This window comes from Periplaneta americana, chromosome 15 (assembly GCF_040183065.1).
Source record: "Periplaneta americana isolate PAMFEO1 chromosome 15, P.americana_PAMFEO1_priV1, whole genome shotgun sequence".
NCBI lineage: Eukaryota > Metazoa > Arthropoda > Insecta > Blattodea > Blattidae > Periplaneta > Periplaneta americana.
Genome location: NC_091131.1, coordinates 15,244,198 through 15,267,856, shown reverse-complemented (window position 1 = coordinate 15,267,856; position 23,659 = coordinate 15,244,198). Strand labels below are relative to the sequence as shown.

The window sequence follows — 23,659 nt, the reverse complement described above, 5'->3', positions numbered from 1 at the left end:
CAAATAAACAGCATAGACCGATATGCCTTCTCATTTACATACGCCGGACTGGATATGTGTGGCCTGATTGCTATAAATGTGGCGTTCCAATAATGAACTCTCCCCTGTTACGGTTATTTTCGGTATTTATTTATGCCGCTTTGTGGGAAGGGGGCGGTAAAATGTACAGCCATGCCGTGAGCTGTGTGTTCCGAGGTGACGCCATTGTGTTGTTGCCAACAGAAATCCTCAGAACATGTACGAATAGTGTAATCCTCAAAAATATGTATAAAATAAATTACAATTTATCATCTACGTATCAAATCGCATTTCGTGAATTCTGACATGAAATTTTATTTTATTTTTATAAAGAGTGTCTCTCGCAGTATAATAAATAATCTGTGGAACCGACAGTATCGCGGTACATATTTTATCTTAGAACGCATTGTATGTTCAAATAGTGCCACTTATCATTAAGGAGCGGATTTCTATGTAATTAAATATTATTTTTGCGTGTGATAAAACACAATTAACAAAGTTAAAAATTCCGAACAAGAAGTTTCAAGTTTAAAGCCCGAATTTTATTTCACATAAAAACATATATTTTCACAAAAAAATTATGTAAATACATATTTTCAGGAAATCTATTATAAACACATAAATCTTGGAGTTTTTTTACTTAAATAATTTTTTACAAGAACTTTTAAACATTTTAAAATTAAATCAATTATATCACTCAGAAGTAGCCTACGTTATCTTTTTAAGGATTCTTGGTTGCTTCGTGTTTCTAAGCGCTGTGTGGTGTATCCGTCATCCATTTTTGTAATAGTATCGCCACAAGTTCTGAGAACTGCTAGGCAGCATATCAGTGTTATTATTAGAAATTAATTAACATGAGATCTTGAAACACATAATTAGGAATGTTTATTGTTGCTGAAGATGATTTTATTCCACGCTTTGTTTGTGAAACACAACAGATAAGAGCTCAGGAATGAATATTATTTAATTTAAACAAATCTCTCGCTTCTCGCTCATGTATATCAAGTAAGGCAATATATCTTGTTGTGATTCCCTGTTATCGGGCTTCATCAATCGATTTCCTTCAAGATATAATGAAAGATGGTTATTTAAAAAACGATTTGGCTTTCCTATTAGCAAATCTAACCTTTTTGTGTGAAACCATAAAAAAACTCGAAACGTCCAAAAACCTGTTGTCTGAAACAGGGAGGTGCGTGCCGTTGAAATTAAACTAGACTCGCTACCAGGTTCAGAAGTACAAGTACTAAGTGACTAATTCCAGAATGTGTTTGGGAAAAACAGTGGATATAAAAAAATGTGTAAAGTTGCTCAAGTATTGGAGGATGTGCCTGTAGGTGAAATTGACAATGTATGTGTTTGTGAGATTCCTCTCTTTAAATATGCACGTTTGACGTCCTGTGATGTGGAAAGATCGTTTTCACAGTTTGTTCAGAGATAATCGGCATGCATTTGTGATGGAGAATTTGGAGATGACCTTTGTTGTTCACTGCAATTCTCGGCCAACTACTAGCACTCAAGTCTGGTTAGTGAGTACCTAGTAACATTTTTTTTTCCAAGCTAAGTAAGGTATTTTTGTCATATTTAAAAAATATATATATTTTTTTTTTATTTTTAGCAAATATTTTTGTACTTTTTAGCACATAAAAAATAAATATATTTACATTTTTTAGCACATAAAAATCCGCTCCCTACTTATTATTCGTTGAAAATAACATGAGGAATGACGGTTGATGGAAATGTAAAAGGAAGGGGAACAAGTATTAAAATTATAAAATTCTGTTGTTTTAATTCGCAAATAAAATATTGATTTTTGTATAATTTCTGATTAATGTATGAATTCCCTTTTACTTTCCTTTAGGCAATAATTTATTTACTGCTTGTTTGGCTGAATACAATCGCACAGTATACCTATATATACAGTTAAAGCACAAAAGTGTAAAAAAAAAGTCAGTAAAATGAAAACCATTTGTCTCTATGACATATGCCATAAAATCACAGCAAGTAGTATCCCCGACGTTGTCAAATGTCTTTCTCCAGAGACTCTACGCAGTTCGTCTCAAAAGTAACAAGTTACAGGATGATCCTTTTGAGTAGAGATACAATAAAACAGTTGTAAAACGGAAAATGATGATATTTACTAAAAATAAAACATGAAGCGTCGCATAGAAATGTGTCTTGCGGAAATTGAAGGTCACTTTCAGTACCTAATGTGATCCGCACGTATTTCACATGAAACCGAAGTGTACTAAGAAATTTTACCTTTTTGTCTTCATTTGTTTGTGAACTGTAGGCAAGAAATTGGGTTCGATGTTATAAGAAGATATAAATAGGGTGTAAACTCCCAACATTATACAGTATATTGCTTCATCTATTCAGTACAAAGGTCAATGTTCACCTACTTAGATATACAAGCGGAGCAAATCTGCAATCAGCAAGCATCATCTATTCTATTCGTAGAGCAGTGGTATTCAATCTATGGTACGCATACCCCGGGGTATGCGGGGTTGTCTCAAGGGATACGCATCCCACTGATTATGTATGTAAAAATGCTGATATACATATTTTATTGTACTTGTTGATAATTATTGCATTATATTATATATTGCAATATCAATTCTTGTTTTTCCTTGCTTGAATAACATTTTACGCAAATTATTATTATTATTATTATTATTATTGTTATTATTATTATTATTATTATTATTATTATTGCATCAGTAACTACTGTACAATAATAATAATAATAATAATAATAATAATAATAATAATAACAGTAGTAATTTATTTATTTATTTTATTTATTTAGAATATTAACGTGCAAAAACAACAGCACGAGGCCAATTACAGTTTAGCACGATACAAAACAGAACAAAACAACAAATGATGATGAGAATGAATGATAGAAAATGGCAATGAGATGAAATACAAACAATATATAGTCTACATCAATCATTGATCAAATAATAATTATAAAATTATGAAATTAGTACAATGAGATAATTGAAATAATGGAATAGTCTACATTAATCAATTGACCAAATGCAAGAAATAAAATGGACAAATAATTATTAAATAAGATCAGTGAGTTAAAAACTCAAAGATATACTACACATTAAATGGATCCAAGTTGAATCCATGCAAATTAGCATATTTCATGCATCTGCAGACCGGAGAGAGAGATTTAGGATTATTATTATAAAACAATTTATGAAATCTTAAACCATTAGCAGGAATACGAAGACTGATATTGCTTATGAAAGATTCACAATCAATATCACCCTTAATGACTTTACAAAAAAATAAATAATCAAGATCCTGACGTCTGGTGAACAAACTACCGCAATTGAAATAATTGCATTTAATCTCATAGTTATAATCGGAATTTGGTAAAAATCTATAAGAACACAAGGAAATAAATTTTCTTTGAATATTCTCCAATTTAGCCGAGTCAGTGGAAGTAATGGAGTTCCATACAACAGATGCATATTCAAGCTTGGATCTAACCAACGTATAGTATAAAATTAATAAACACATAGGAATGGAAAAAGAATAAGTTATAGACCTAATTAGACTAAGCATTCTTAACGAATGGGTATAAATATATTGCACATGATCATGGAAATATGATTTTAAATCAAGTAGGACACCAAGATCTCTAATACAATCTTTCCTAGTAATTACGACATTACTGAGAGAATAGTTAAATTTTAGGGAGATAGTTTTCGTGAAAAGGAAATAACAAAAGTTTTGGATTGATTAATTTTCATTCCATTTTCAACAGACCATTGTGAAATTGAATTAATGTCATTTTGAAGAATTTGACAATCGACCAAACTATTAATTTTGCGAAAGATTTTGAGATCATCCGCAAATAAAAGGCAGCTAGAACTTATTCTTTTACTTATATCATTTATAAATAATAAAAATAAGAGAGGTCCCAATGTAGACCCTTGAGGAACACCGCATAAACTATTAAATGGAACCGAGAGAGAATTACCTAGACGAACACAAGACTGTCTATCTGTTAAATAATTTTCAAACCAATTAACGTAGTTAGTGGAGAGACCAAAATTACTTAATTTATTTAATAAAATTTTGTGAGGAACAACATCAAATGCTTTGCTAAAATCAAAATAAATTGAGTCAATTTGACCTTGATTTTCAACTATAGGCATTATGAGATTAAGATGATGATGATAATAATAATAATAATAATAATAATAATAATAATATTAATAATAATAATAATAATTTATTTTTAGTACATCAATCGTAATCTAGTGTTAATTCTCATATAGGGGGCCTGCCTGCAATGCGGTTTGAGGGTACAAATATATTTTGGGGATAGGCTAGCAAAAAAGATAGAATATCACTGAGCTAGAACAAGGAAGTCAAGGAATATTATGAACAGTATAAAATCGATCATACGGGAATGGGTATTTAAGAATTGTTAATTCATTATAAAAAGTGAATCTGTGCAACGTTAATATAAATTAATTTTCTTTCCTATATATATATATATATATATATATATATATGAAGAAAATACAATATTAAATTAAAGAATATGTGAACAAATGAATGGCTTAATAAATATACATATCAATAAATACACTTATAAATAAATAAGTAAATAAGGAAAGAAAGAAATGAAGAAATGAGTGAAGTTGTGAATGAATGGATGGATGGATGAATTAATTAATTAATAAAGAAATAAATCAATAAATACAGGGTTAAATAAAGAAAAAAGTAAAAATATTACCTTACTCTCTCCAGCAATATCCTTAACATTTGTGCCGTTTTCAAGGCGTTGAATAATATTTAGGGGAGAGTTGGGTAGTATCGGACATCGGGTAATATCGGACAGTGAGTTTCTTTCATCTACCATCAGATCGTAGTACCTGAATAACATGATTACGTTTCTGTATGCGACATCACAGAAACGTAACAATGTCATTCAGATACTATCATCTGGTGGTAGATGAAAGAAACTCACTGTCCGATATTACCCGATGTCCGATACTACCCAACTCTCCCCTACTTTGTCAGAAATAGTCAGACTTGGAAATGTTTGCGACACGACGTCTTACCGGAATGCGGGGGTTTGGATTCTCGTCACAACAAACCACACGGTACTGTTTTCTGCTTTCTTTAGATTCAAACGCATTCTACTACAATCAGCCGTGGCGAGAACGTGACTCGCGAGACATTGTGGCTCGCAGTGATAGCTGTGCTTCTAACCTCCGCCAACCCCCACCCTCTCACTCACTGGAGTCAAATTCCGTTTCATTTGTATTTGTCTCTGACCTGAGAGTGGCATATGTCTCTCTCGAAACCATGTACGAAAGTTCCAAGTAGGATGGGAGGACTTTTTTTTTCTGTCAATATGATGAGAATATTAAATGTATGATTTGTTCACAAGTATTACGAGGAAAACGGTTGTATAACATAAAACGGCATTATACTACATGTTACTGATGAAACATTAAAAGGTTGTGTTATTGTTGTTATTATCATCATCATCATCATCATCTCTGTACGTCGACCCTTTTTCAGTAGATGTACGAATAATGCGGTTAGCTCTTCAATTTGAACTCACAGATTTACTATGTGATGTCAAATGAAAGCCAGATGTAAGGACTTGACAATTATTAAACTTTCAAATCTTTGCCAAAAAACAAATATCCGAAGCTTCGTTCTTTCGCTTGCTCTGTTGAAGCCATGTTCGCTACAACTTACGTCTGTGAAAAAATTATTTTCAACAATTAAAATAGTAAAAACCAAATTAAATCACGACTGACAGACAAATACCTTCGTGATCAACTACGACTGGCAGTAAGTGACATAATTCCTGATTTTGAAACTTTGTCGCAGAGACATTCTGAAGACAGTTAATTTTAGGTTGTGATATTGTTCATTTATTGTTCATTTCTTTCTTCGTTACACGTACTAAACATTAGTTTGTATAAAATTATGTTTAAGTGCTTGACGCAAGGAAAATAAAAATCCGTTAATAAGTCAGACAGTTGCTTCACTTCTCCTTCGGGTGTCCGCCTCCCTCCATAGGTGCTATGCACGTTGCAGGTTACACAATGGCTCGGCGCACGATTACATTTTCGCCACCGCTGTACTACATCGACGAAGCAGTGTATACAGTACATAGCGGTCTACTAAACAAAATGCGTAGCGAAATTTAATTATTTCTCAAAATTTTATTTCTAATTTGTAAAACACAATTTTTTAAAGATTGATAGTAGTTAATATTTGTTTCCATTTCGATTGAACGAGAATGCCATTGCCAATGACTTTGCGTCCAACACATAGGCTATCAATACACAACAGAGTATCTATCTACACTGGTTTAGAAAGAAGGGTATCATCACAGTTCTCTAGAGCAATACCCTTCAAATACAGAACACTGTATTGCTGGGATAATGCAGAGCCTATTCCATTTAAAGACATCTGGTAGAGTTCGCAGGGAAATTTTATGATTAATCACTGTTGAAAAGAAAGTTAGTTTTCTCTAGAACTACATTACCTAGGACAATAATTATTTCATTGCCCATTATGGAATGTTTTCTGCGTCCACAGCTACCAAATATTTCTACCTAGTATTAATTTCTTTAGTTGTACAATTGTGTTACTTGGAATGTTACAAGTCTATATAGAACAGGAGGGGTAACGTTAGTAGCAAATGAACTGGCTAGATATAGAATAGACTTTGTGGGAGTACAGGCGGTTAGGTTAGATGGGAACGGCATAACACAAATAGGAGATTATTTGTTGTATTATGGGGAAGGAAACGATAATCACCAATTAGGAACAGGATTCTTTATTCATAAAAGAATAAAATCAGCAGTAAAAAAGGTCGAATTTATCAGTGATAGGTTATCGTATTTAGTACTTAAGGGTAGATGGTGCGATATCGTAGTTATAAATGCTCACGCCCCTACAGAAGAGAAAGACGACCATATAAAGGATAGCTTCTATGAGGAATTGGAACATACTTTTGATCAGTTACCTAGATATCACATGAAAATTTTATTGGGAGATTTCAATGCTAAAGTAGGACGGGAGGATATTATTAAACCGACTATTGGAAAAGAGAGCCTACACATATCTAGTACTGACAATGGAGTTAGGTTAGTCAACTTTGTCACATCAAAAAGTTTAATTGTTAAAAGTACAACATTCTCCCATAAGGATATACATAACTATACTTGGACTTCTCCAGATGGATTGACACATAACCAGATAGATCACATCTTGATAGATAAAAGAAGACACACTAGTACAGTAAACATTCGAACCTTCAGGGGGGCAGACTGTAATTCTGACCATTATTTGGTAATTGGAGAACTAAGAGAAAGACTATCAGTAGCCAAGCGAGTAGAGCAACAAGTTAATATTAGAAGATTCAATATTCCGAAATTAAAGGACGAGGAAAGTAAGCAACATTATCAGGTCGAAATTTCAAATAGGTTTGCCGTGTTAGCAAGTTCTGACGAAGTTGAGGAAGAGTTAGATGTTAATAGTGTGTGGGAAAATATCCGAGATAATATCAAAATTGCAGCTGAACAGAGCATAGGTTATTATGAAACTAAGAAAAAGAAACCGTGGTTTGATGAAGATTGTTGCATGATAGTAGAAAGAAAAAAAAATAGGAACATTAAATCCAGACGTTTGAGATGGACAGGGCGTGTAGCACGTATGGGCGAATCCAGAAATGCATATAGAGTGTTAGTTGGGAAGCCGGAGGGAAAAAGACCTTTAGGGAGGCCGAGACGTAGATGGTAAGATAATATTAAAATGGATTTGAGGGAGGTGAGATATGATAATAGAGACTGGATTAATCTTGCTCAGAATAGGGACCAATGGCGGTCTTATGTGAGGGCGGCAATGAACCTCCGGGTTCCTTAAAAGCCAGTAAGTAAGTAAGTACAATTGTGTTAATCTGTGCCATAATTAAAAAAAAGTGTATATATAGCTTCCAACGTAAGTACACTTTTCTCTGAAACTATATATCAGAACTTCACTAATGTTTATATTAATGTTTTTGATAAGTGTCTTAGGGCACTTCAGGCCATAATTTGTTTTTAAATTAATATTTCAGAAAAATTGTTTCTTATAATTTCTTATATTTAGAATTCTTCTTGGAAATGATGTACACCTACATTTATAACAAAATCTTTCACCTATTCTATTTAGTTAAACGTTCTGTACAGCCATAAAAAATTTCAGACTTCTGAGTTGAACTAGTTTTTGAGAAAAGTGTGCCTGAAATGTAAAAAATCAAACTTTCGGGAAATAGCAAAAAAAGGACATTAAAAAAAATGTTAGCTAGAAATCTTTGATAGCAGTGGACTCAGAAAACATTCCATAAAGGGCAGTGGAAAAAATTGTTATCCTAGATAATGTAGTCCTAGAGAATACTAACTTTCTTTTCAACAGTGAATAATCATAAAATTATCCTGCGAACTCTACCAGATGTCCTTAAAAAATTAGACTCACAAAACACATTTCTTTCAAGGAAAACTTTGACAGTTATAGAAAAACATTATTTGACTTTTTTCTTGAGTTATTTATACTCTACTACCTGTATTTTTTGTCAGTTCATATCGTTTACACCCTGTATAATAAAAACTGTGTTTGATAAGGTCATTTCTTCCTTGATTCAAGTCCCACAGTTTCGTGTGTCAGTTTATTCTAAGCAACACAAAAAATCATGGAAAAAATGTTTCTTGAAGTCACTCGATTTTGTGTGTGTGTTTTTTTTTTATTTCAAATAAAGATACATTCTATTTTATTAAAAACTAGCCGTACCCGTGCGCTCCGCTGCACCCGTTAGAAATAAATATAAAGTAATTACATAATTAAAATAGGACATTTGATCCAGGGAACATCCGTGTTTGAGAGAAGGATAATTCGTTTAATATGTTACTTAATTTAAATTTTATTAGATAAATTAAAATGCGATCATTTTGGTCCAGAGAGCACTCATTTGGTGCAATGACAATTCCTTTAACAGTTTCTTATTTGTTATTACATGGAATCATAGTTTAATGAATGTACAACATAGCCTATTAAGTTTTCTGTGCATAAGAAGCTATTTTAATCTTACCTGTCCTCAATTCACTCAGACGTTACTGTAATAACATTATAGCATTATGTCCATCTAGAGAAACTACACTTTCCAATGGTGAATTAATAATTAATTATACAAATCGGTTAATTTAGCATCCGATATTACTTCATACAAACACAGACATTCTCTTTAGGCTATGTTTAACATCTTTCGATTGTTGTTGTCCAAGGCTCCTTATAGAGGAAGTCATTTATTCTTATTTCATTGCACCACCTGAGATGGCGTTAGTTTAATTTTCTAACTCGTTTATCTCATTAAATATCAGTCCTATCAAAATTTTGCAAAGAATAAAACTTATCGGAAATCATATTTAAAGAAACCTTTGTTATGTAACATTTTTTTTTACAAAAATCAATAATAAGCGAGATATTTCGATTTATTTAATTCAGGCCTCCCTTTTAAATAATGTATTTTGAATGCCATATAGCCTAAAATCTAAGTTACAACGAACATAATTTATATTCGAATTTACATATAAATCGATTCAGCCATTATCGCGTGAAAAGGTAACAAACATCCAGACAGACAGACAGACGGACATACAAACAAATTTCAAAAAAGCGATTTTCGGTTTCAGGGTGGTTAATTATATATGTTAGGACCAATTATTTTTGGAAAATCGAAAATTACCAGAAAAATTTCGGCTACAGATTTATTATTAGTATAGATTACTCGAACCATCTCGTTCCATCAACGCTAGGTAACTGTTCAGTTGATACAACTGTATTAAAACAGTAACTGGATAGCTACAATGAGTTGAGTTGATGGAGCGAGAGGGCTTTCAGTGTTATGAACCAAACTGCTCCATCCAAGAAGTAGCGCTATGGCTAATATTAAGGTGGTGTAATAACCGTAGTGAGGTTCGTGAAATTAATTCGAGCCCGAGACTGGTCGGTTTACAAAGTGAGGCGGTTATTTTTGCAGGCAGGCAGCCCGCCTGAGTGGCCATTATTTTAATGCGAGTGCACATTACAACGCAGGAAGCGAAATGGAGCCTTGGCTGAATTAGCCACACTGACCTCTTCACGTGTATCTTATCTGGAACGCATTCACGGCATCAGCTGGAGATAGCAAGAGCCATTTCCACCTCTCCACATTCAATTTTATCTTTGTAGACCTTGCTTCCAAAAACAGAGATTACTCACAAGGGACCTCCCACAATACCAATCGATATCCTATTTTGCAGTCTTTACAAGGTAAATATTATTAAAAAAAAAGATGGAGCTATTAAAGCGTAGATTCTAAAACACACCGTAAGATTACTGTCCGTCCGAGTGTTTACGTCGCAGGGTCGTCGGAACGGTGAAAATTACGTGACACTCCACTAAAAATGACAACTTTTTTTATAATCATTTTTTCAACCAAATTTTGAGAGGATGTTTACTATGTAAAGGACTAACAAAAAGTACAAAACTGCAAAAAAAAGTATTCTCATTAATCCACTCGTTTAGGCGATTGAAGAATTTTCTACCCTTTTCCAGGAAAAAAATGTTAGCGCAAACACTCGTGATGCCCCACTTACATTACTGTGATATCCTGTTTACTGACCTAAGCGTTACTTCGGCGCAGAGACTACAACGTGTTCATAATATGTGCGTCCGTTTCGTCTGCAATATTCGCCGGGCTGATCACGTAACACCATCCCTCGAAATGTTGTCCTGGCTCCGTCTAGAAGATCGTAGGAAAATCCACTGTCTTTCCCTTCTCTTTCACATATTGCATTTCTCTACTCCTGTCTATCTTGCGTCTCGTTTTCAAAATTTATCCACCCATCATAACCTAGACACACGATCACAACACTCCTCAATATTATCCATTCCCTCCCACCGAACATCCTCATATTCATCTTCTTTCACTGTGGCTGTTCCTCGGCTTTGGAATTCCCTACCGAGTAATGTCAGGGACTGTCAGACATCAAACCAATTTAAGAATAGGCTAACGAAATATTTTTCTAACAATTCGTGTTAACAATAACAGCTCTTTCAGGTTTCTCAATGTTTAATGGTTATATATAATCACAGAATAAATATTTAAAGTATCTCATTATTATTATTATTATTATTATTATCACTTTTCTTACCAATGTTTATTACTGTCACACTAACATTACTTATCCAACTTTCATTATTTACTTTCATGTTGTTTTATGGTCTAGATATTAATGTAATAACTATGTAACCAATTGTATTCTATTAGAATTAGAGTCTGGCTGGGCGGAAGAGAAGGCCTACTGGCCTTAGCTCTGCCAGATTAAATAAATAAATAAATAATAATAACAATAATAATAACAATAATAATAATAATAATAATTATTATTATTATTATTATTATTATTATTATTATTATTATTATTTTTAAATTCAAATTTTGAACTCCCAAATGTTTTTGGCTTTTGATTTTTTACTTTTTTGTATTCTTTTTATAACTATTTTCAAATCCAAGTTTTTAGTAGGTAGAAGGTTTCAATTTTTAAGCTTCGTTTTTGTTTTTGGTTACATTCACAAGATAAAGAGAAACATTTGTATGCATTAATTTTATGAAATATCTCATTTATTCACTCTGAAAATTTTTCTTGAAATTAAAAAAATGTAATTTTTTCTATAATTCATGAAACAAACAAAATTAATAAAATAAACTAGCAGCATTTTTCACAAAATAAATGCATAGAAACATGCAGCTACCTCATAAATACTTGCGGTAAAAATTTCATCCGGATTGATTAATATTTGGTATAAAAAAGTTCGTGTTGAATCAAGAAAAATAAATTTACGGAAAAATGGATTTGAAAATTAAATGAATATTTATGTAAATTAAAATTCTCCTCCGCTACATTCATATAGTAACTTCAGAGAGCTAACTTTAGAACATATCTGATAATATTACTATTCCTTTATTAACTGCAAAGTAGCACAAACGCTACGTAGGTGTAAATTTTTCTGACATTTTGTATATTCGATTCCATAACCGTTTCAAATGCAAAATCGTTTTAGCTTTTAGGTGTGTTTCCAAATTATATGTAATACGCTTTGTCAAAAGTGGCAACCTTTTCATAAGGGAAGCTTAATTTATTATTATTATCATTATTATTATTATTATTATTATTATTATTAATAATAATCAGAAATTTATAAAAAAGAATTCTTTGATGAAAAATAATTTTGTCAGCTGTCTAAATACCACGCCCCCTTACAGCTTTAATTAAAAAAATAAATATATCTGTATTGACAATTGAACTAAAAGGCTTAACTGACAATCGTATGGTGACAATGATGAATTTGTAACATCCAACCTTGGCAAACCGAAGGAACACAATAACAAGCATCAATGCAACTGATATTACGCAACATTTCATCGTGGTACAGTGCTTCGACCTGCGTAAGTGAAACAACATGAATCCTTGGTGTGTTAATATATAACAAACAAATTTTAACATTTTAATACGTGCAACACAGTGCAACTCAAAAAAACATTTAATAAATATAGGAACTGCATGTGATAACAACTTCAAGATAACCATATTGTCACATAAAACAATGGGACTTTTATTGTAGATGTAAATTAGTATAGATTTTAATTATTAGCAAGTGTTTTTAATTTAATTATAATATATTATTTTGTAAACGATGGTAGATCATCAAGGGTACATACCATATAGTTCACACAATAAGGTGTATCTATTTGACCATGTAATAAGGCAATTCCATGCATTTGAAAATGGCACATACAGTAAGTGCCGAAAACGTTAATGTTTAATCCAAATATAAACTAGTAAGTATAGACGGTTCGCCCAATTCAATATTATTATATGACAACGTGCTTATCGGAGAATCATACAAAATGAAAATACAAAATGAAAATAATAAATCCATTTGGTTTATGAAAATATACATTCTTAAGGAGAGAAATAGCCAATAAAAATGTTTTGCAAAATTTTCATGATTTTCAGTGGAGTCTCCCCCTAGCGGGGCCTTTTTCTGTAAAAGATTTTAACAGTTTTATAATATTATACATATTTTTTATTTTATGTAGGTTATTTTACGACGCTTTATCAACATCTTAAGTTATTTAGCGTCTGAATGGAGATGGTGATAATGCCGGTGAAATGAGTCCGGGGTCCAGCACCGAAAGTTACCCAGCATTTGCTCATGTTGGGTTCAGGGAAAACCGCGGAAAAACCTCAACCAGGTAACTTGCGCGGCCAGACGCGCTAACCGTTATTCCACAGGTGTGGACAATATTATATAAACTTCCAAATCCCAACAGCCCAGCCACTGACCTTCATCATATGGTAACGCAGAATTCCTGCATGGAAATATTATGTACTTCGGTACATCATAATAATATGATATGCGTAGCTAACCAAGACGGCGTCATCCCTTCGGATCCCGGCCACTTAGTCACTCGTGATGAGTGCACCTCTGTACATAGTGCGTTGGACATTGTGCCACTGTCACATATTCTGTGACACAGTACATGGATAGTTCACCCAAGGGAAAACTGATAATCATCACTTGTTCACTTCCACATTACAGTACACATCGGGTAACAAACTCTAGTGCTGCTCATCGGAGTGACTACTACCGCGGAGGAATCGAAGATTACGAATAAAGCTCTCCACCGGTGATCTCCGGTACTATCGTAGGTGAAACAGGGAACAAAGGAGGGATGCGGTGGTTCGGAGCGAAGCGAAGTTGGAGGACGTAGAGCTCAAGGACGACCGGCGCGTACGGACTGAGGGTAGTTGTGAGTGGAATAAAATGGCACCAAATCGTATATCCGTCGCTTGGAAATTCTTTAATTTAGTTGGAGATAATAATAAAGTCGCACGCTGTTAACTTTGTCGGCGAATTTACTCTAAGGGTGGTGATACTTTGAATTTGTTAGACCATTTGAAGAGATCGAACAATCGCGAACTTGAATACACTAAGTAAGTAAATTTAACTATTGAAAACACTTCTGAACTCTTTTTAAAAGCGTGTTTACTTTGATTTATATATAAAGGTAAAGGTAAAGGTATCCCCGTAACATGCCATGAAGGCACTTGGGGGGCATGGAGGTAGAGCCCCATGCTTTCCATGACCTCGGCACTAGAATGAGATGGTGTGGTCGGCACCACGCTCTGACCGCCTTTTACCCCCGGGAAAGACCCGGTACTCAATTTTATAGGAGGCTGAGTGAACCTCGGGGCCGTTCTGAAAGTTTGGCAGCAACAAAAAAATCCTGTCACCACCTGGGATCGAACCCCGGACCTTCCAGTCAGTAGCCAGCTGCTCTGATTTATATATAAAAGTTCTAATAAATAATTTCGTGGTTTTATGTGCAGACAGAGTAACATTGCGAATGAAAAACTGAAAAGCAGAAGAATTTCAGCAAAAAAGGACCCTCTAAGATTGATCCAGCATATTGTTACGAGATGAAACTCCAAACTTCAGTGATGAGCCGCTTACTTGAAATGAAATATGAGTTGGTGATTGTGTTGCCAGAAGTCATACGCTCCTAGGCCGCTAACAGGTCCGTACTTGGAAATGTCTATGGCGTGGACCAGGTTAGATAGATTCTCTGAGTAGGTCTAAATTTTAATATGCAGGTATGTAAGTTTTTTGGCTAACATTAAGAGCCGCGGTTGTAGTACTCGTACTTGCTGTCAAAAATAAATTATTACCATTCAGATACACATTGACAATTAATTAGTGATATCGTTTTCGTAGTTTTAAAATTACGCAAAACATTTGATACGATTTTTTTGAACTGCTTTAGTGCTATTGTTCGAAAAGTGCAAAAGTCCACAGTCTCGAAAAAAATTCTTGAAATTTCTATAAAACGTAACTTTCGAGGCAATAAAAATCATACATAATTATGGAATATTTAAAAGGCAACTTGAGTTATCAGATTAAAATATTGAGTTTCATTCTGAAACCAAAGAAACGTGTGGTTATAATATAATTACAATTATCCTTATGTTGATATCCGCTTATATTTTTTATTACAGAGGAAGAGTGACGCGTTTTAGAAGAGACAGTTCAAATACTGACACCCTTTAACACAATGATCACAATGCTGTCTGGTGAAGAATCTTAATAAATTATTTTGGACAGTAAACTTTAACCCATTGATACCACACGTTTCTTTTGTTCCATTCTGAAACTCCCTTAATATATTTTACGTTAAACTAAACCGATTAGAATAATAATTGACAAAAACTGCTTGCGAATAAACGAGTGTTTATAAATGTTTATATTAGCTACTGAAAAGCTTTACTTCTGCGTTAGTTTTCAGTTAATTTTAATGTTATTAATTTGATCAATGACATAAAATTAATACGCCTTTCCACATATAATATGAATTTCAAAACTATAAAAAAAAATCTGTCAGCTAACATAGTACTTCAGGCAAAACAAGAAAAAAAGATGAGTCGAAGAAAAAGAGAGAGAGAGAGAGGCAAATAAAAAAGAGAAAATAAACAAAAAAAAATTACACACTTATTCTAAAAGATACGCCGACGTTACTACCTGATCCGATTAAAGGAATGCTCAGCGGAAAGTGCATGTCTGCGCCACAGCACATATACAGGGACATCATTTTATTTTTACTTCAATTTTTATTGTACCTGAGTTTTTGAATGTACTTCACTCCCTCCCCTTCTACTAGTAAACTTTCAACCGTTCACGACACAGAGCCGAGGGCGCGTAAGCAGTACTGAGTTAGTGAGTATAGTACGTTCCAGAAATATGTTCGCGTTTTCCAGTGACAAAAGAGCTTTCAATATTGAATCATATTTTCGTACAGGTACTGTCGTCCGTTTGCCTACCTCGCATCCCGGTTTCCCCCACCTGCTTCTGTTCGCCCCTCTGTTAAGTCTAGTAGCTGGGCTTTCTTAGCTCTTTTCTGAAAACATTAATTTCTGTTAGGAATTGGACGTCTACGTAATAATATACAAGTGTTTAAAATAACTTAAATAAAAGGGCCTCGTTAAGTAATTAACTGTCATGTGATCCCCCCCCCCTTTCTACGACCCTGCGACAAAACCACTTGAACGGACAGTAGATAGCGTTTCTGAATAATTTTATCTTTTCGGATCGGGCAGAAGTGAAGATTGAATTTACAGTACGTAAGGTACTCTTTTATAGAGCAGGTACAGAATTATTTCAACATGAGTTACTCGTACGAAGGACGAAACTGGTAATTGGAATTAGGTACAATAGTCTATAGTGCGATAATATGCACAAAAGAACTGAAGCCTGTATCGAAATGAACGGCCACCTTTTCAAAAATGTGTTTAAATATCCATATTATGATTATTTTTCAATTTAACTTCATTCTCTATACTGTACGCTAATGTGCTGTAACAGTACAATATACACTGCGTAATTAATACTTCCGAATGGATAGCTCAATTCGTGAGTAAAAACACTAAGTGTTAATACAGTACTCTATTTTGATTAAACAAAAACCTAATGAAAATTATCAAACTTAAAATTGCGATATTTCTTAGTTTACATAAATGGATGAAGTACTTTTCTTCCCTCCTATACCTAGTAAAGTGATTTGTATTTTACGCCAGTATCATCGACTCCAGTCGTAGAAAGGGTAGCAAACGGTGTTTCCTGTTTCAATCGTTAATAGAAAGGTATAGCCAGGTAAATATTGAAAATGTTAGTAAAAATAAAATGATGTCCCTGTACAATCTGCGCGGCATCAATCGGAGGTAACCGGAGGTCTCCGATTGAAAGCGCACAAACAACCGCTCCGGAGAAAAACCTAATCATAAGCAGCATAAACAAACCCCAATATCTTCAAGTAATGGAACTGCACGTGAACATATCTGAGAATAATGGCTGGGCAAATGTTTTCTGGTTCGTCTCCACACATCCCGGCCCTCTGAATAAGGCAAGGGCCCTCAGCAGCAATATTCACAGCGCTGCGCCGACTTCTGAACGATTATCGACGTGTATAAATACCTGATACAGTTCCAACCCCATAAGCCGGCGTATAAATATCGACCAGACAGCTGTTGCAGAGTGGACGTGTAGCCAAACCGAAAAAACAACCACAATGCAGGCAGCAGGCTCTTCGCCGCACAGACACAATCCATAATCTGTTGATACCTTATCGGTTCTCAGAGGAATGCTTGCTTTGGAACTGAGGTGACTCAGCTGCGAAATCAGGAGTAATTAGAACACTTACGAAGAACTAGATAAGGCTGCGTGATAAGTACAGGGTGATTCTTAAATAGCATGTTTTACGAATTTGATCTTCTGAGGGCTAGGAAGTAACTCTGGAAACACGAAAGTATGAGTTAATCCGTAACGAGCTTTGGGTTTGAAGATTACTTAGACCAGTGGTCGTCAGCACTCGCTGAAATGTGCAAAGGGTACGCGGTGCTGTCCCATGTGCACCGTCGTGCAACAGGGAGAGATAGAGAGCATACCCGCTAGCAACTATGAGAGCACTATAGTGCACTGCGTTTTCCGCGGTTAAGAGAGGCTAGCCCCAGTGTGCTCTGTGCTGACGACTTCTGACTTACACATTAACAAAATGATAGACGCCCAGAAACTAAAAATACTTCTTACGGCTACAGTGAAGTGAAGTAATGATTAGAGATGAACAACGACCGAGAAAGCGAGACTAACAGCGCCCGCAAAGCCGGAAACCCGCACGACAATGTTGCATTACGTCGCGTCCTTGACGTAAAGACTGGTTGTGAGTGTTTCGATACTCGATATTGATGACTCCCGAAGTCCCGAAGTCAAGCAGCTTGAATCGCCACAGTTGTTTATACCTGACTGAACTTTTATCTACTTTGGCAATAGCTATATAAGTTATGTATAAACCAAGTAGCCTATTTGAAACATTATCTCTACCTTTCAGTGTATAATAATCCGTTTCCCAATCTTTAATTACTAGGCCCTTATTAAAAGGCTAGAAATTTTCTTTTCATATGTTTAAGATCAATTGTACAATTTCAAGTAAAAAGATATTTATGTTATGTTTTCGAAATGCAAATTTATTTGCGAATATTTTTTTCTACTTAATATTACCATCTATACTAATAATAAATCTGTAGCCGAAATTTTTCTGGTAATTTTCGATTTTCCGAAAATAATTGGTCCTAACCGAAAATCGCTTTTTTGACATTTTTGTTTGTATGTCTGTCTGTATGTATGTTTGTTACCTTTTCACGCGATAACGGCTGAACCGATTTATATGAAAATTGGAATATAAATTAAGTTCTTTGTAACTGAGATTATAGGCTATATGGCATTCAAAATACTTTATTTGAAAGGGGAGTTCTAAGGGGGCCTGAATTAAATAAATCAAAATATCTCGCTTATTATTGATTTGTGTGAAAAATGTTACATAACAAAAGTTTCTTTAAAAATGATTTCCGATAAGTTTTATTGTTTACATAATTTTGATAGGACTGATATTTAATGAGATAAATGAGTTTAAAATTAAAATAATGTCATCTAAGACAGTGCAATAAATTAAGAACAAATAACTTCGTCTATGAGGGGCCTTGGACAGCAACAATCGAAAGCTATGAAAGACAGCCTACAGAGAATGTTTCTGTGTCTGTATGAAGTAATATCGAAAGCTAAGTTAACCGATTTGTATAATTAATTATTATTTCACCATTGGAAAGTGTAGTTTCTCTAGATGGACATAATGCTATAATGTTATTACAGTAACTTCTGATATAATATAATATAATATAATATAATATAATATAATATAATATAATATAATATAATATAATATAATATAATACAATGAAGGGTTCACAACCATAGTGGGCCAAGCGCCATTTACTGAATACGTAGAAAACAAAGGTTAAAATTAAGTTATTACCATAATTCAATGGAAACCTATAAAAAAGTAAAATAAAATATACACATTAAATCTAAATCATGTCAATCTTCATTAAACTATGGTTGCATGTAATAAAAATTAAGAAACAGGTTAAAGGAATTGTCATTGCGCCAAATGAGTGTCCCTGGACCAAAATGATCGCATTTTAATTATTTGGATGCAATTTAAATTAAGTAACATATTAAACGATTTATCCTTCTATCAAACACTAATGCTCCCTGGAGCAAACGTCCTATTTTAATTATGTAATTACTTTATATTTATTTCTAACGGGTGCAGCGGAGCGCACGAGTACGGCTAATAGGTAATATATAGGCTAATAGAACCAGAACATTTTGATAACTAAGATACTGTTCTGTTTTGTCTTTTTGTCTCAATTAAACATTTATAATGCTATTTATTTCAATGATGTATGTTATTCAAAGTTACGAAATCTTTCCACGCCGACCAAATGCCATTTCGAAAATAATGAGCGAGACTTGAAGCGCACGAATGACGAGACGAGATTCGAAACACAAATGCAACAAACACAGCGAGCGAGAGCGGTAGTTCTGTTCATCTCTACTGCAGATGCTCTTCGCTTAATTTCAGAGACTTGCGCCCTTTCGGACAGTTATTTTGGCAGCCATTTTTAAAGGTGAGCGCCCTTCAAATCCCATGCAGACTCTGCTGCTGAACTATATTTTTCTCGGTTTTTAGTTTCTGCATTTTTGTCCATGTTCAAAACCTAACTCCTTCCACAAATTTTGAGCTAGCTACATGAAATTTGTTCCACATCTCCCTCAATCTACACTCTATGAAAGGTCGCATGATTATTTGAGTAAGATTTCAAAGGGATTTATTAGGATTGTCAAATAGTAGCCGTAAGCGGACGAAGACATGTGTCTTGACCTGGATATGTCTACGGAAAGAGATGAAGAAGATGAATAATATGAAATCTAAATTATTTTTCTACACGAGAGGGGAAGGGAAATGGACAGTGGCAATGAACATTTCAACCCGGCATTTACCTAAGTAACTGTGGAAAATCACGGAAAAACCAGTGAGGTTGATGGGTTCGGGAATCGAATCACGTACTTCCATAATGCGAGTCCTATGCGGAAAGCATGAGTCATCTCTCTCGGTAAAACTAAAGTATAAATCACTTTATATGTACCTGTATGAATATGAAGCGTTTAATTCCAAACCTTCATAAGTGCAAAAATTAAAAAAATAGAGATATCTATTCCAGTCGATTCAAAATGTACCTCTCCATAATATTACACGAAGTGTTATGTACAATCTCATTTTTTTAGTTTAGTTTAGTTTCCAAAACCTTTCCAATCATTTTTATCTCTAAACTTATTAAATGAAGAATTGTCATTTTGGGTCAAAATGTCATACATTCTTATTTATCTAGATGATTCTAGATGATTATCAGTTAATTCTAAAACTTCATACATCCATACTCCACACCGCCGTCAACACAGAAACTGTACAATATCAGAAGGGGATTTTAAAGCAAACAACACCTTATTTGGTATGTTTCCTATCATTTTAAAAGGGTTAGGTACAGCTTACAGGAGTACAATTTTTGGAAATGTTCAACATGTTTTTCCTCCATTACTGTATCGTGTACAATAATGAAAATTGGTGTGTGTAAAACACTGTCATTCTGCTATATGAAAAAAAAAAAAATATATTTTTACGATTAAAAAAATTATATATATATATATTTTTTTTTTTTCAAAATTCAAAATGATGGCAGTTTACTGTGCAGTGATGAAGCATTTCCCTCATAACTCATAAACTTGTTAACTTTTTCATGTTCTCTCTCTTTTATTTTATTGCTGAAACTCATGTTTACAATATCATGCTCTTTCAACTACATTCCTTAATAAATAATATTAAAAACAAAATAACAATTTTTTTTTTCAAAATTCGGTTCCCTGTGCAGTGGTGAAGCGTTTCCCCCATAACTCAAAAACTATCCAACATTCAGTGATGAAATTTGTTGTGTGTATTTATGCATGTAATTTCTATATAATGCAAGATCACTTCTCTAACTTTAATAGATTATCTAATGAAATATAAAGTCGTTTAAAAAATGTCAAATATAAGTATTTTCTTCTAACACAAAATAAAAACATACTATTATTTATTAAGAAATGTAGTTGAAATAGCATGATATTGTAAGCATGAGTTTCGGCAATAAAATAAAAAAGAGAGAACATGAAAAAGTTAACAAGTTTATGAGTTATGAGGGAAACGCTTCATCACTGCACAGCGAACTGCCACCATTTTGAATTTGGAAAAGAATATATATATATCATATCATATATCATTTTTAAATCATAAAAATATTTTTTATATATAGCAGAAGGACAGTGTTTTACACATACGGATTTTCATTATTGTACAATATACAGTAACGGTAATATTTCCAAACATTTTACTGCTGTAAGCTGTACCTAACCTCTTAAATTAACATATCCAAGTTTCTTGTTCCTCTACAATGAAAAATAGAGAACCCGTTTTCGAAACGTCGTGTGTTTTCGATACACAGCAGAAAGGAAACGGTTCAAAAGTAAAACCTCTTCCACAATACGAAAGAATCCTTGATTGAGGGCGGAGATATTAAAAGGCAGGAACTCGCCGGGTGGTTGAATAAGTTCTTGTGTCAATTATTGGAATAAGGCGGGGATTTCGAGGCCATCATTACAAGCGCTTCTAGCATGGCAATCAGGAAGTCGTTATTCGTTTTCCTCGTTGCAAGGGGTAATAAATGGGCAGTGGTCATACCACATCCATTCCGCTCCCAACAAAAATATAACGAATTCAAATAGAATTTGCAGGAAGCGATTCGTTCGTGTACATATTCATGATGCCAGTGATTTGTAAAGTGGAGGTCGATGCAACGAACAGGTTGTGCATTGCAAGATTATGAATGCACGCCGATGCGATAATTTCTTGCTTAATCCGTCTTCGTCCATGTCCGCGCGCTTTGGAACTAGAACGGGAATTGAAAACAATAGTGGCATAGTTATCTGTTAGCCTAGTCTACATCCGAAAAAATAGAAGTGTCATTAAGATGACACACATCCCGTTACATTTTTATCACGTTTCGTAACAATTCAGTACCTTTATCATGTTGCGAATGATGTTTTCGTCATATATTTCTGCTATTGAAGAAATGAAATTCTAGAGGCTTATTATAATTATTTTTATGCTCGACCATGCCGAAATGTAGTAATTATACACCTGGTAGCAGTCCTTTAATGCATGTCATTAAAATACACCTACTCATTAAAGGTCAGGTCTTTCAGCCAATGACGACTCAGCTTACAACTGTTCAGCCAATGACAGGTCAGCTTTCTACCGTTATAAAACCGCAAGTATCGATTATTCTCGGATATGCAATCGAAAGACAATTAGCGAAAAGTCACGGAGGCTGGAAATCCAATACTGTCGCAGAAGGCTATGTTCTGTTACTATAATAATTAGCGTTAATTGTAAATAATATTCAAATAAATTCAATTTGTCATCTCGTTTTTCAATGTCTAATTTTATTTCAATGTTATCTCTGTAGGTTCTTATGGCCTAGCAAGGTCAATGTGGACATCTGTTCCTCGGAAAAAATCAATACTTTCGCGTCTGCGCACATCTCACAACATACGGGACATTGGCCAAGGTCAGATACAATAAAATTAATAATATCAAGTTAGAAATATGGTCGAGCATAAAAAGTCGTATGAAACTCGCCTATAATGGTAATTAAGAAGCTCGTATGAAAATTATGAAACTCGCTTGCGCTCGTTTCATAAATATCCATACTCACTTCTTAATTACCTTCATTATAGGCTCGTTACATAATGTACTATTAATAGGTTATTTTACGACTCTTTATCAACTGCTATGATTATCTAGTGTCTGAGTGAAATTTATTTATTTATTTATTTAATCTGGTAGAGATAAGGCCATCAGGCCTTCTCTTCCCCTCTACCAGGGGATTACAACTACAATATTAAGAATACAATTACAATTATAATTACAATTAATATTAAATTTACAAATACAATAAAAATCAAAGTACTAAAAGATTAACTGATTAATAAAAGCTAGACAGTTTATTGTAAAAGTTAAGAAGAGAGAAGCATTTCTTTTATTAATTAACTAAAAATTAAACCTAATCTACGCAGTAAGAAAATGCTTAATAAGTTTGCTTTTGAACGCTACTAAATTCCGACAGTCTCTGATGTCACTGGGTAGGGTATTCCACAAGCGCGAGAGCGAGATTGTGTATGATGATGAATACGATGATGTCTTATGTGTTGGTATGGCTAGTATGCGGCTATTTTGCGTGCGTGTGAAGAGATTATGATATGATGACAGGTAACTGAAACGGGAGGCAAGGTAGGTAGGTGTAGAGGTGTGAAGGACTTGGAAAAGGAGAACAAGAGAATGAAAGTTTCTACGTTCGTTAAGCCGTAGCCAGTTTAGAGTTTGGAAGGATGGGGTAATGTGGTCAGCGCGACGGACATCGCAGACGAAGCGAACACAAGAATTATGAACACGTTGTAATTTTTGCGACTGGTTGACATTGAGGTCAGTCAGCAGAAAATCACAATAATCGAAGTAGGGCATTAC

The 23,659-nt window shown here is 34.0% G+C and overlaps 1 protein-coding gene across 3 annotated transcripts in view; it reads right to left on the bottom strand.

Moving 5' to 3' along the window:
• The window catches only part of LOC138714672 (ankyrin repeat domain-containing protein 50), a 771,534-nt gene that overhangs the window by 195,994 nt on the left and 551,881 nt on the right, over positions 1-23,659 (bottom strand). The window contains exon 1 of one of the 3 annotated variants that reach the window (XM_069846735.1): positions 17,122-17,363. The exons of the other annotated variants lie outside the window; for them this stretch is intronic. The gene's annotated coding sequence lies outside the window, so the exon portion shown is untranslated. Of the gene's footprint in view, positions 1-17,121; positions 17,364-23,659 lie in introns of those variants that run through there. 3 annotated transcript variants of the gene reach the window in all.